This window comes from Limulus polyphemus, unplaced genomic scaffold (genome assembly GCF_000517525.1).
Source record: "Limulus polyphemus unplaced genomic scaffold, Limulus_polyphemus-2.1.2 Scaffold2638, whole genome shotgun sequence".
NCBI classification, from domain to species: domain Eukaryota; kingdom Metazoa; phylum Arthropoda; class Merostomata; order Xiphosura; family Limulidae; genus Limulus; species Limulus polyphemus.
The window spans coordinates 27046-38323 of NW_013668248.1; the positions used below are offsets into that span (position 1 = coordinate 27046).

The window sequence follows — 11278 nt, forward strand, 5'->3', positions numbered from 1 at the left end:
GAGCGGCGGCACCATTTTAGAGACATGTTTTCTAAAAGTTTACCCCTGACGCTGGACAGTGTCTTTGGTAGTGGTGACACTGTCCGATTAGATTGTATTTTTAATTTTTTACACACTATAGGCATTTTTAATTATATATATATAAATCTTTTAGCAACATGTATTGGTTTTAACTCAGTGTATTTTTACATTTTACTTTAATTACTTTCATTGTTTTTACCGGTTGTTTGGCGCAGATAGCCTCGCTGGTTTGTGCCATAAAGCACCAAACAACCAACCTCAAGCAAACCTGGGTGAACCAAGCCAGGCCAAGTTGCCTGAAGTTAGCCTTTCCAACCAAGATGCACTAAAAATTGTATTCTAACTACTAATTTTTGTATTAAGATCGTATGTACTAGTATCCTCTAAAAAAATATGATTTCAAATTATAAATGATTACATTCAAATTGTTTGTTAAAATTTACTTTCTAGTAAGTTGGAAAAGTTATTATAAAATATTTTAAAAACTGTTAATTTAAAAATGTCTGTCTCATAAAATTTTATAATATGGAGAGGAAACTTGCATATGTATTTTCATAAAGATTTTTAAACCTCTAATAATGTTGCTTACTCATGTCATTAAATTTGAGATGTTATAGTTGTGTACCATTTGTGTAAAAGGTTATATCATAGTAATTAAAGAAAAGGAAAAATATTAAGTCTGTTATTAGAAAGTTTGGCTACTATTGTTGACTATGTTCTGAGTTGCTTAATATTTAGCTAATAAATCACTTGAAACTATTAACATCTTGTAGCTTTGAATATTACTTCTCAAATTGTTTTTCTTTGTATTATTAAAACAGCATGATTATAGGATTGTTTTTCTATATAATTTTAAAAATGAAATCACTTTTCAAAGTTAGGGAAGGAACATGCTTCCTCTTCTGCAAAAATGATAAAAGAAGCTATTTCTAGAGAGATCTTGCACCCAAATGACTACAAAGTTCAAAGCAGAATGCATGCATCTTTGTTTCACTCTGTGATATGGTAAGTTCCTGATATCTGTTTAGCAAATTTTCAATAGTTTTGAATTGGAAACTACCAGTTAACTCATTAAAAAGCAAATTTTTATAAGTCAGTTGATAAACTAGTTCATTTAGTTCATGCCTTAATTTACAAATTAACAACTTTTCTTTGATACAAAGACTTCTCTCATCATTACATTTGGATAGGATATAGACAGAATATCATCAAAAGCTGTTTGTCAATTTTAAGAAGGTGTTCTTAAGTGTATTCAGTTTACCACGAGATGACAAAAACATATCTACAAGAATATGCAAAATTGTTAAGTCCCAGGATTCCACTGAATGACTGATGTTACCTCACAGGAAATACTTCTCTATAACAAAAAGTGCTTAACCCATCTACATCTGTTTTGTGCTCTTGCTCTCTCTGTTGTAACTGATGTTCTTCCCTATCTGAATTCCTCCCTTCCAGTTTCTACTAGTGGAGTGAGAAATCACTTGATTTCCCAATACAAAGCTGCTGTGAAGGGTTTATATGGAGAGTTCCACTTTGGATTGGTGTAATCCACCTATTATGAAACCGAGTGGATGCACCTCTGGATTGAAAGTTGGACAGGATTGTTAACCCGGAAGAGTAGTACAGGCCACCCTAACACTAAACTTTCTTCCTTGTGGTTGTGACCAGCCAGGTGGATCTTGAGCTCTGTTTGTGACACATGCCTGGGATAATTTTTCTTTGAATTTGCACATTCTTGAAAGTGTATTTTGTATAATACTATACTATACTCTCATACTATACAGCTTAACACATTGTTCTAGCCACACTTAACTTATATGGTCTGCAAACACACTAGGTTATGTAGGCTAGTTGAGTAGCCTCCATATTTTGCTCACAATTTCACTTTAGCAACAAGCAGAAAGTGCTTCAGACAGAATCAGAATCTTTCTGAACAACCATTTGTATTTATTGAAGAGTATTCCCTGCTTGAGATTGATATGATCTTTCACTGAGTACTGTTTCAATAGGTTATCTTTTCCCCACCTCATCCTAATAAGAGAGACATTCCGTAAGTCTTCCCTATCTGTCACTATAGTCTCAGAAAGGAGATCCTCTGTTTTTAACTTCTTTCTTCAAACTGATCCCTCCACCATCTTCTCAATGTGGGATTCTAATCATTTATTCTGTGCAGAAGAGATTTAATGTTATTTTAAGTTAACATTTTCTTTACCTGAAAATGTATTTCATATAGATACTTACCTCTTCAAAGAACTGCCCACTTCTGGTTTTTCTGTTTCCTCATCAAGAATGAACTTTTAGTTATAGAATTGGTAGACTCTATTTGTTGGTATAGCTAAGATATTCAATAGACATAATATGCACACTAAAAAAATCATCAGTGGCAGAGAGTTTTACTTTAAAGATGATTGCCACTCACTTTCATTTGTTTCTCTATCCAACAAGCTCAAAATCAAGGCAAGATGCCATCTCTAAGATACCAAACCAGAAAGTGATCAAGTGATCAACCCACCAGATTGTTCATCTTTCTCCTTATTGTTTCAGTCAAAGTAACTCTACAACTACTTTATCACTAATGTCAGTTTAAAACCTAAATTTTTTGAGCAGTGCACAATGTCATCACTTAGTTGTAATTTAAAAAAAAAATCATAATTCTAGTGTAAATGATATTATCAATACCCCTTGAAGTAAGCTTTTTTACAGAAATATGGTGTTCCTTTAAAGATCTAAAGTACAGGGTGAAACCGGAATTACTAGACAATAATAGATGAACATTGGACGACTGTAACATGTAGAATAATCAATGCTGTGTACACTATACACTTGGTGGCTTTAGGGAGCGAACTCCTATATTATGTATGAAATGAATGAGGAAAACAAATCAATACACATAACATTAAATTTTATAAGCAACATTCATAGAATACATTAACTTTCAATCAGGTGAAAAAAAATATCACAAAATAAGTAATAAATGTTTTGTAAATATAATATGATTTAGAGATGGCATTACTAAAAAAGAATGCAAACAAGAATATAGGGATGTTACAGCTATATATAGATCATTCCTACTTGACTTTAAATATCAAAATTTAATGTTTATACTTGACTCTAATATTACTGCTGTTGGAAGTTATATATTCCTGACTGTTGGTATGCAGTTTGATTATCATAATATCATGGTCATGTCAGGGTAGGTGTAATGTAGTGTAACTAAGAGCCTAGGATTTGTGTACAAGGAAAACCAAGTTGAGTCAAAATATGTCTTGATTATTATGGATTATTTCAGACTCATTATGAAGTCAGTCAAATTGACCAACTTCATTTCCATTTTGTACTCCTGCATTTTACAATATAACATTAAATTTTAATATTGAAAGTCATGTAGGTAATGATCTCTGTAAAGCTGTATCATCCCAATATTCTTGTTTACATTCTTTTTGACACTGCCATCCCTACATCATTTTACATTTACAGAATGATTTTTATTACTTGTTTACACAAAGTACTGCGCTAGGATGACATGCCACTCAGTTGGAGGAGGGGTATATTCTGAAGTTGATTGCATAATAGGCTAGTGTATTATATGTCATTACATGCAGAGGTGAGAGTCTTTTCAAAGGCATTGTGCATTTATAAACATCTATCATCATCAGCACCAAAGGCACTAGCTATTTGTTCTGTGAAAAGGGGAGTATCTATCTGAAATACAGTTTCAGTTGTTTAATTTGATAGTGTAACCTTGGTTTTTAATTTCAAACTTTGTTTTGAACCTTTTTTTGTACTCAGTATTAAACTATATATTGCAATTCTGGTAATACTTATTTTTATAGGCTTTTAGCAATTACAACTTGTATATTTATCCATTTGGTAACATAGTAATCATGTATTTTCTGTTTACAGTGATTGAATAACTACTTGTGTAAGATCTCTGAAAACTAATATTCTGTTAAACACAAATTTTTATAAAAATTTAGAATATTTATCTTAAGTTCAAGTAAAAATTTTGAAATAACACTTTAAGGACATTATATATATACTTTGTAGTTAATAAAATTTTTCAAGGTTGTAATTCATTTATTTTTCCATAAAGCCTACGTGATTATAAATGATATTTTTATGTCAGTCATTAAAAACAAATTAGATGGGCTTTATGAGTACTTAATAACTGACTAACGTTTTACAAATTTAAAGCCAAACCATCTGTTTTTCAGCTATGAAGGTCTCAGGATTGAAGAAAATCAGCTATCATATTATGAATCAATTGAAAACATTTTTCCATTATTCAGCTGGCCTCTTTATTTTGAAATATTGAAAGCTTGTAGATGGAAAGACTACTATTTAGAGGTAAAATGGAGGTAGTTTTAAACACTGATATCTGTGAAGTTTGTTTTTTTTACCATTAATTAAAAATTTGACCTTTTTCTTAAAGTTACAGATCTTTTCAAAGACTCAGTTTTACTAGCTTATAATAATTCATAAATGCTCAGTATTTAATACCCTTGGTTTGATTTTATGTATGAAAATCATTTTTGCTAAAATTATCAAAATCTTTTCTTTGCCCTTTCCAACAAAGATCAATGAACTTTTTGTATCCTCCTAGGACTTTATTGGACAAATACTTATAGCAATATGAAAATTGGTTACTTAAAAATAAATCTCTTTTAAAGAAAAAATAAATAAATACAAAAGAACTGCTAGTTTGCAATAACTTTTCATTGAAAATACTTTTATATGTGCTGTGCAATGAAATATGACTGTGATACTGAATAGCTTTTACTTGTATAAAAATGTTGTAGTTTGTTAAAAATCATCTCAGATTATAGACATTAAAAATAATTAACAAATTGAAATTATTGTTTCTAATTATCACTATTTCTGATTATTACTGCAGTGGCAAATTAGTCTTGGTAGATTTGCTATAAGAAGATCAAGTTAATCAAGTTTGGTGGCATTGGGAATTGAACCACCAAAACTGAACAAATTCAAAGAAAACAAGTATTATCAGGCTGAAATTAGGCAGGTCACAAATAGCACATTATATAGCTTTCAGCTTAATAACAAACATTGCAGCACTATTTTGATTACTTCAATAGTTAGAATAATCAAAAAGAGTATCAATTGGAAACCCCAATTTCAATTAGTAGATTTTTTCATGACAATCAGTTTAATCAATTTTAATTATCAATTGTTGGAATAATCCAAAACTTGTAGTTAGAAACACTAATTTTGATTTTTTGATTATTTTTTTAACAGTCGATATAATTGGAATTTCAGTTGGTCAATAATTGGAATACCCCAAAAACAGTAATAATATGAAACAATAATATCAGTCAGTTGATTAATTACACTGGGAAACAAATACTTCAAGTGATTCGAGGTAATTCATGGTGCTGATTTCACAAATGTAGTCAGAATTTGAGTTAGTGTAAAATATCAGTATTTTATCAGAACTGTGTGAAATACCATGCAATCAACTCAGTACAGTAGATTTATGCTGTGAAATTAGATTTACTTGGACAGTTTAATGGGTAAAAGGCATACATGTTTTATAAATTCAAACATTGATTGTATTGATGTAAAATTCCAAATATATTGTTAATATTTGCTAGTTGTTATTGATATAATTGTAGCAAATTTTACCACTTTTGTTTCATTTCTATGCTCATATGTTCTGCCCAGGAATCATGAAACTCGCACATGTTGAGTTTGCTAGTACATTTGAGAAATCCCTCAGTTGAGTATAAAAAGGGTCATAGTAAGATGCTTTCCATTCATTTGCTTCACAATCACTCAGTTGGTTCACTTTGCTTTGCTCTGTGCACAGGCCTGCTAGGCCTACATTTTTGCATTTTGTGTTTCTGGTACAGCTGAGATGATAAAAAAATCATTTCAAAAAGAAGGAATGGCCAGTGAAAGAATAACATACCAGAGAAACAGAATATCGAGTATCAGCCTTTAGTGAATCCTCAAAATGTGTTTCTGCCCTAACTTCATATTAAACTGGGACTCATGAAGAATTTTGTAAGAAGAATGAACAAAGATGGTAATGGTTTCAGATATCTGCCTGACAAGTTTCCAAAAATCAGTGAAGCAAAAATGAAAGCACAGATTTGGAAAATGCTGATGGATGTTGATTTTGAAACAGTACTCAATCAGAAAGAACTTGCTGCCCGAAAATCATTCAAACTGGTTGTCAAAATTTCATAGGAAATCATAGAGATGAAAACTATGTTGTGATGATTGATGATATGCTTGAGAACAATAGGAAAATGGGATCTAGGATGTTACTAAAGATGCACTTCTTACACTCCCATTTAGACTTCTTTCCAAATGATCTGAGTGCAGTGAGCAATGAGCATGGTGAGCACTTCCACCAATAAATTTGTAAAATGGGACAGAAATATGATAAAATCCTACAATGAAGGGAAATTACTGTTGGTTCTTACAGCATGAAACTGAGAACATATACAAAAGGAGCAGATATTTTCTAACAAAAAATAATACCATGATGAAACTTTTGAATTTAGCCTAAATGTATTTTCAGTATTTAATATTATTGTATTCATTGCTTTTTTAAAAGTTATGTATTGTGTTTGAACATTCTTAAATGCAATTTTCAATTAAAATTCTAAAGTTATTCTGATATGATATCTTATCTCTTCTCACAAAAAGCTTTCTTGACTTGTACTGCTCTCTATCATTGCAAATTTTACTGTATACTAACATATTAGTGATCATGCAGCAACCCTCCACCAATAGGAGTGTGACAGTATCCCTATTGTAATTAGCACCCTTTCCTATCGTGGACTGGATGATCAATTCCCGATGCTTCCAGATTTTGGACTAGAGATGCAACCACAAACTTGCAGTCCCTCTTCATACTGTCTGCTGGATATTGGTTCCTGGTGGATCTATTGTAAGTTGTAGCTGGACGAGACACATGATTTCCCACTTGTGAAAGGCTGGATATCCTTCTACTGTGGACTGGTGGATAAAATTTGAAATGCTGAACACTACCTGGGCTCTCCTCCTCTCTACCAGCTGCCAGATGTCGGTTACTGGTGGAACTAATGTTCGTTGTGTTGGAGGTGTTCACGTGCGGAAATGGGTTCTTTGTACAGAAGCTCCTCTTCCCTGCTGATACCCATTTTTGATGTGGAAGGTAGAGTACAATTCCAGATGCTGCCAGGTATTGGTTGAAGTTCAACTCTCATTTATGGGCTGTTGTGCCCCAGCCACTCTACATCAGGGTCCCATTATTTCTGTATTTTTTGTGGGATCCCTCCAAGTTCCTGCCCTTATTGTTTTGGCAACATATTACTAAAGGGTGAAGAGTATACCTGGCTCAGAAGTGGTGCAGTCTCCTACTGATGTGTTGTTTTAAATTTTTTATCACACCTCATGGTCTTTCGTTGGGCACTTCTTAAAGTTCAGAGTGGGATTCTAGCTTTTTGTGAGAGGAGGAAAAATATTGTATTGAAAGTTAACATTTTCCTTAACTGAAAATGTATTTCTGATAGATTCTTGCCTCCTCTCACATTTCCCACCCATGCTTCCCACTTACGGTGTGCATTGGTTTAGTTAGTTATGTCCAATCTCAAACGTGTGCATGATTAGAGAGAGCACTAGTTACGATAGGGGTAGTGTTGCACTCGTCTTGGTTGGAAGGTTGCTGCATGATCATTTGCATGTTAGTAAGCAGTAATAACTAAGAGTAACAAGGTTTGTGACATATGAAAATGTGTGCCAATAGAGGGCAGTACAAGTTGAGAAAGCTTTTTGTGAGAAGAGGTATGTATCAAAAATACATTTTCAGCTTAGGAAAATGTTAACTTTTCGCGATATTGAATAAATTTATCATAACTTGAAAACTAGAGGTAATCAGTAATTTACAACATTATTTTTAGAATCAGCATCTTCAAATTGCTCAGAAACAGTTGCATTTTTTCTAGTAGCAGAGAAATTTATTTTATTTTTGTTGACTGGTGTTACATAATACCAGACGTAATTGTTATTTTGATCAATTGATTGTTGAAATTATCCAACACAGTAATAATTAAAATGCTAAATAGTTAGTTGATTATTTTTTGGGAAAAATTGATATAATCAGAATTTTGACTGATTGACTCTTGGAATAATTAGGAACACTAATTTCAATTAGTTGATTATTTTCATGACAGTTGATTTTAAACATATTTCTCACTAATCAGTTAGTTTACATGACACTAATCGATGTTACTGCAGCTCATCTGTAATTAGTTACATCAACTAATTAACTCACTCAGCTCTATATAGAGTACTTTAAGATTATCTGGTTGACATTTATTAATGCAAAATACTATATTATTATAATGGATGTCATTTCTTTTATGTGAAAAATACTGACAATTTTATTACACAGCTAACTTTTAAAAGTTAACTGGTATCATACCATCATTGTAAAAATAAAACATTACTGTAGGTAGTGTTAAGAAGTTGGACATTATCTTTATTTGCTAACATAATAATGCTATATTATCTGAATAGACTTTCTAGTCTTAATCTTATTCATTCCCTAATGGTTCACATACCTTGTAAGATAAGGTTATAACTATCAAAGGTTTCAGGTTACAACAAATGAATGTTCTTCTAATTTTTATGTTTGACTTTTACTTTAAGCTACTTGAAGAATATCCAAAAATATTTGTTTTTTACTTTGGTTAAGTATGCATTTCCTATTAAATAAAATGACTTATGATTATTTTTTCTGTTGGTTTGTTACAAAGAATTTGAGTAACTGCTTAGTTGTAGTTTTCTTGAATACTCTTACACTGGGTGACAGTCTTACAAAGAAGGTGGCTATAGTACTCATTGTGAGTGTAATAAACAATAAGTTGGGGAAATGCAATGCCTGTTACAGGTAAGGTTCAAAGAACACCAAGGAGATATTAAGAACTGTGCTATAAACACATCAGCTTTAGCTTTTCACGTTCAAGAAAACAACAAAAAAATGCAAAAATAATATACAAAGAAGAAAATACCAAATGGAGAAAACTCAGAGAAGCTATTACCATACAAGCACAAGACAGTAGACTACCAGTGGGTATTAATCAAAACAACAGACAACAACTACTTAATACTGCATGGACTCCACTTATTAGACATACATAAAACATTATTTGTTGTGGTTTCAATGTAAAATTAAACCTTTTTTTTATTTCTCTACATAATACATATAATTATATTTTTCTTATGTTTATTATATTGAAGTAATTGATTTATCTACTTTATTCATCATAATTTATACATGGTTAATAACACTAATAATACCAGATGTCAGTTATTCTGACAGTTGTTGCCTAAATACATATTTCAAAGCAGTGTTCTATAGAAAAACGAGTTTGTATCATTTAGTACACTGTTGCCAATGAAGGCTCTTGTAATAGAATTGAAAGCTTGCAAATACAAGTATTGTAATGTAGAGAAAAGTCCATGTATAATTCTACATATTAAATTACCTATGTTATGAGTCTTAAAAACAGTCAGTTTTGTATGTTAATTTTAACTATATTTCAACAATTTTAACTCAAAAATATTTAAAAATCAATACTTTATCATTTTCTGACATTTTTTTACCCATTTGCATTGGGTAGGTCAAAATGCACGTCACAACATTTTACAGAGTTTTATTCAAAATGTAATTAAACTATCTTATTATCAACGTATATGAATAGACTTGGCATCAAAACGTAGTGAATAAACCACACTACAATCTTATACATATTGTGAACCTTGTTGTCTGTCCGAGCTTTTGTCTGTCTCCCGTATGAAAAGCTCAACATGCACTTTTGAAATGACAAGAGGAAAGGCATGAATAATGTTGATGTCAAATGTTATTTTGCAAGCAGTATATTCTACACTAAATTGTTAGGAATTAACCACCTTATCATTTACATTTCAAAATGTGATGTAACTTAAGAAATAAAAACTTAGATTTAGCATATGTTGTTGTTGAGTGGCTCTTAGAATGACTGAAATGTTAAACAATTACTTTTTGTAGTGGGTGGTATAAGTATTTTAGTGCTTTGACTCTGAGTGAAACCAAGAGAGCAACACAATTAACCTTTTTAAAGTAAATGAAATAATTTAAATTGAGAAATTAACTTAAACTTTTCCTGTCACTGCGGACGGGTACTTTTGCTAGATTAACTTAAACTTTTTCCATCACTGGGGATGGGTACCTTTGCTTGTATCATATAAGTTTTAAGTTCATAATTTTCTAAGGAAATGTTTAGAACAATCCTCAATCTCTTTTTAGTATGAGAATTGTGACATTTGTTCTCCAGGTCTTCCCTCTTCACTAATTTATTTACCATGTCTCTGAAAAGTACAAAATTTAACATAAGCTACTTATTATAATATAGATATTTCCCAGGTAAAGCATAATTTTTAGAGCCTTAAACCTTATTTGTCTATGAAGCCATAAACTAGAAACTAGACCCACTTGATGTGTTATGTAATTCAATACTTTGATGTGAGCTGCACATTTTCTGAGTGATTTACAACTTGTATGGTGGGATTATTAGTTAGATACAATTAAAAGGACAGTAAAACAATATAATTAAGTATAAATACATGTATACTGTTATGATCTTTAAGCAATTTAAGATAAACAATTGTGGTTTGCTGTTACAATTTGCAGTTATTCTAGAAAGAAGGAAGGGTAACTTAGATTTATTTCCTACTTTTATTTGGTGGTTACGAGGTCAGTCAAATCGACCAACCCTGTATAGAGTTATGGTGGAGAAAATAATAGATAAAATATAAAGTTTTTCTTTGAAAAAATGCATGATATTTATTTAGAAAGTTTTAGAGATTATTCAAATGAAATTTAAAAATGTTTAGATGAAGAAAAGTATTTTTAATCTTAACATGAAAAATCAAAGCAGTCAACATTCTGACTTCTTATATTTATGAAAAAATTTTTAGTAAAAATACTTAACTGACGATTGCCAAATTTTGTGAAGCTTTGTTAAATACTTTCAGAGTTTTGGTATGTATCTCTTTATGATGATAAGGCCATGCAAAATACACAAACCCATTATGAAAGGGTTAATGTAATTCATGAAGAAAAATGAAAGAAAAGTTCATATTTTAATTTTTTTTTCATTTGTGCACAGCTATGTGAAGAGTTTTGTCTGTAAGCACCCACTTGTTGATTTTTTTTGTAGACTTTTTCTGCCCATGGTATGGTAAATACATCAAATGATTTAAT

The 11278-nt window shown here is 31.2% G+C and overlaps 1 protein-coding gene across 4 annotated transcripts in view; it reads left to right on the forward strand.

Moving 5' to 3' along the window:
• The window catches only part of LOC106467506, a 115103-nt gene that overhangs the window by 12109 nt on the left and 91716 nt on the right, over positions 1 to 11278 (forward strand). For all 4 annotated transcript variants that reach the window (XR_002612437.1, XR_002612434.1, XR_002612435.1 and 1 more), the window contains exons 3-4: positions 899 to 1026; positions 4236 to 4368. The gene's annotated coding sequence lies outside the window, so the exon portion shown is untranslated. The remainder of the gene's footprint in view (positions 1 to 898; positions 1027 to 4235; positions 4369 to 11278) is intronic.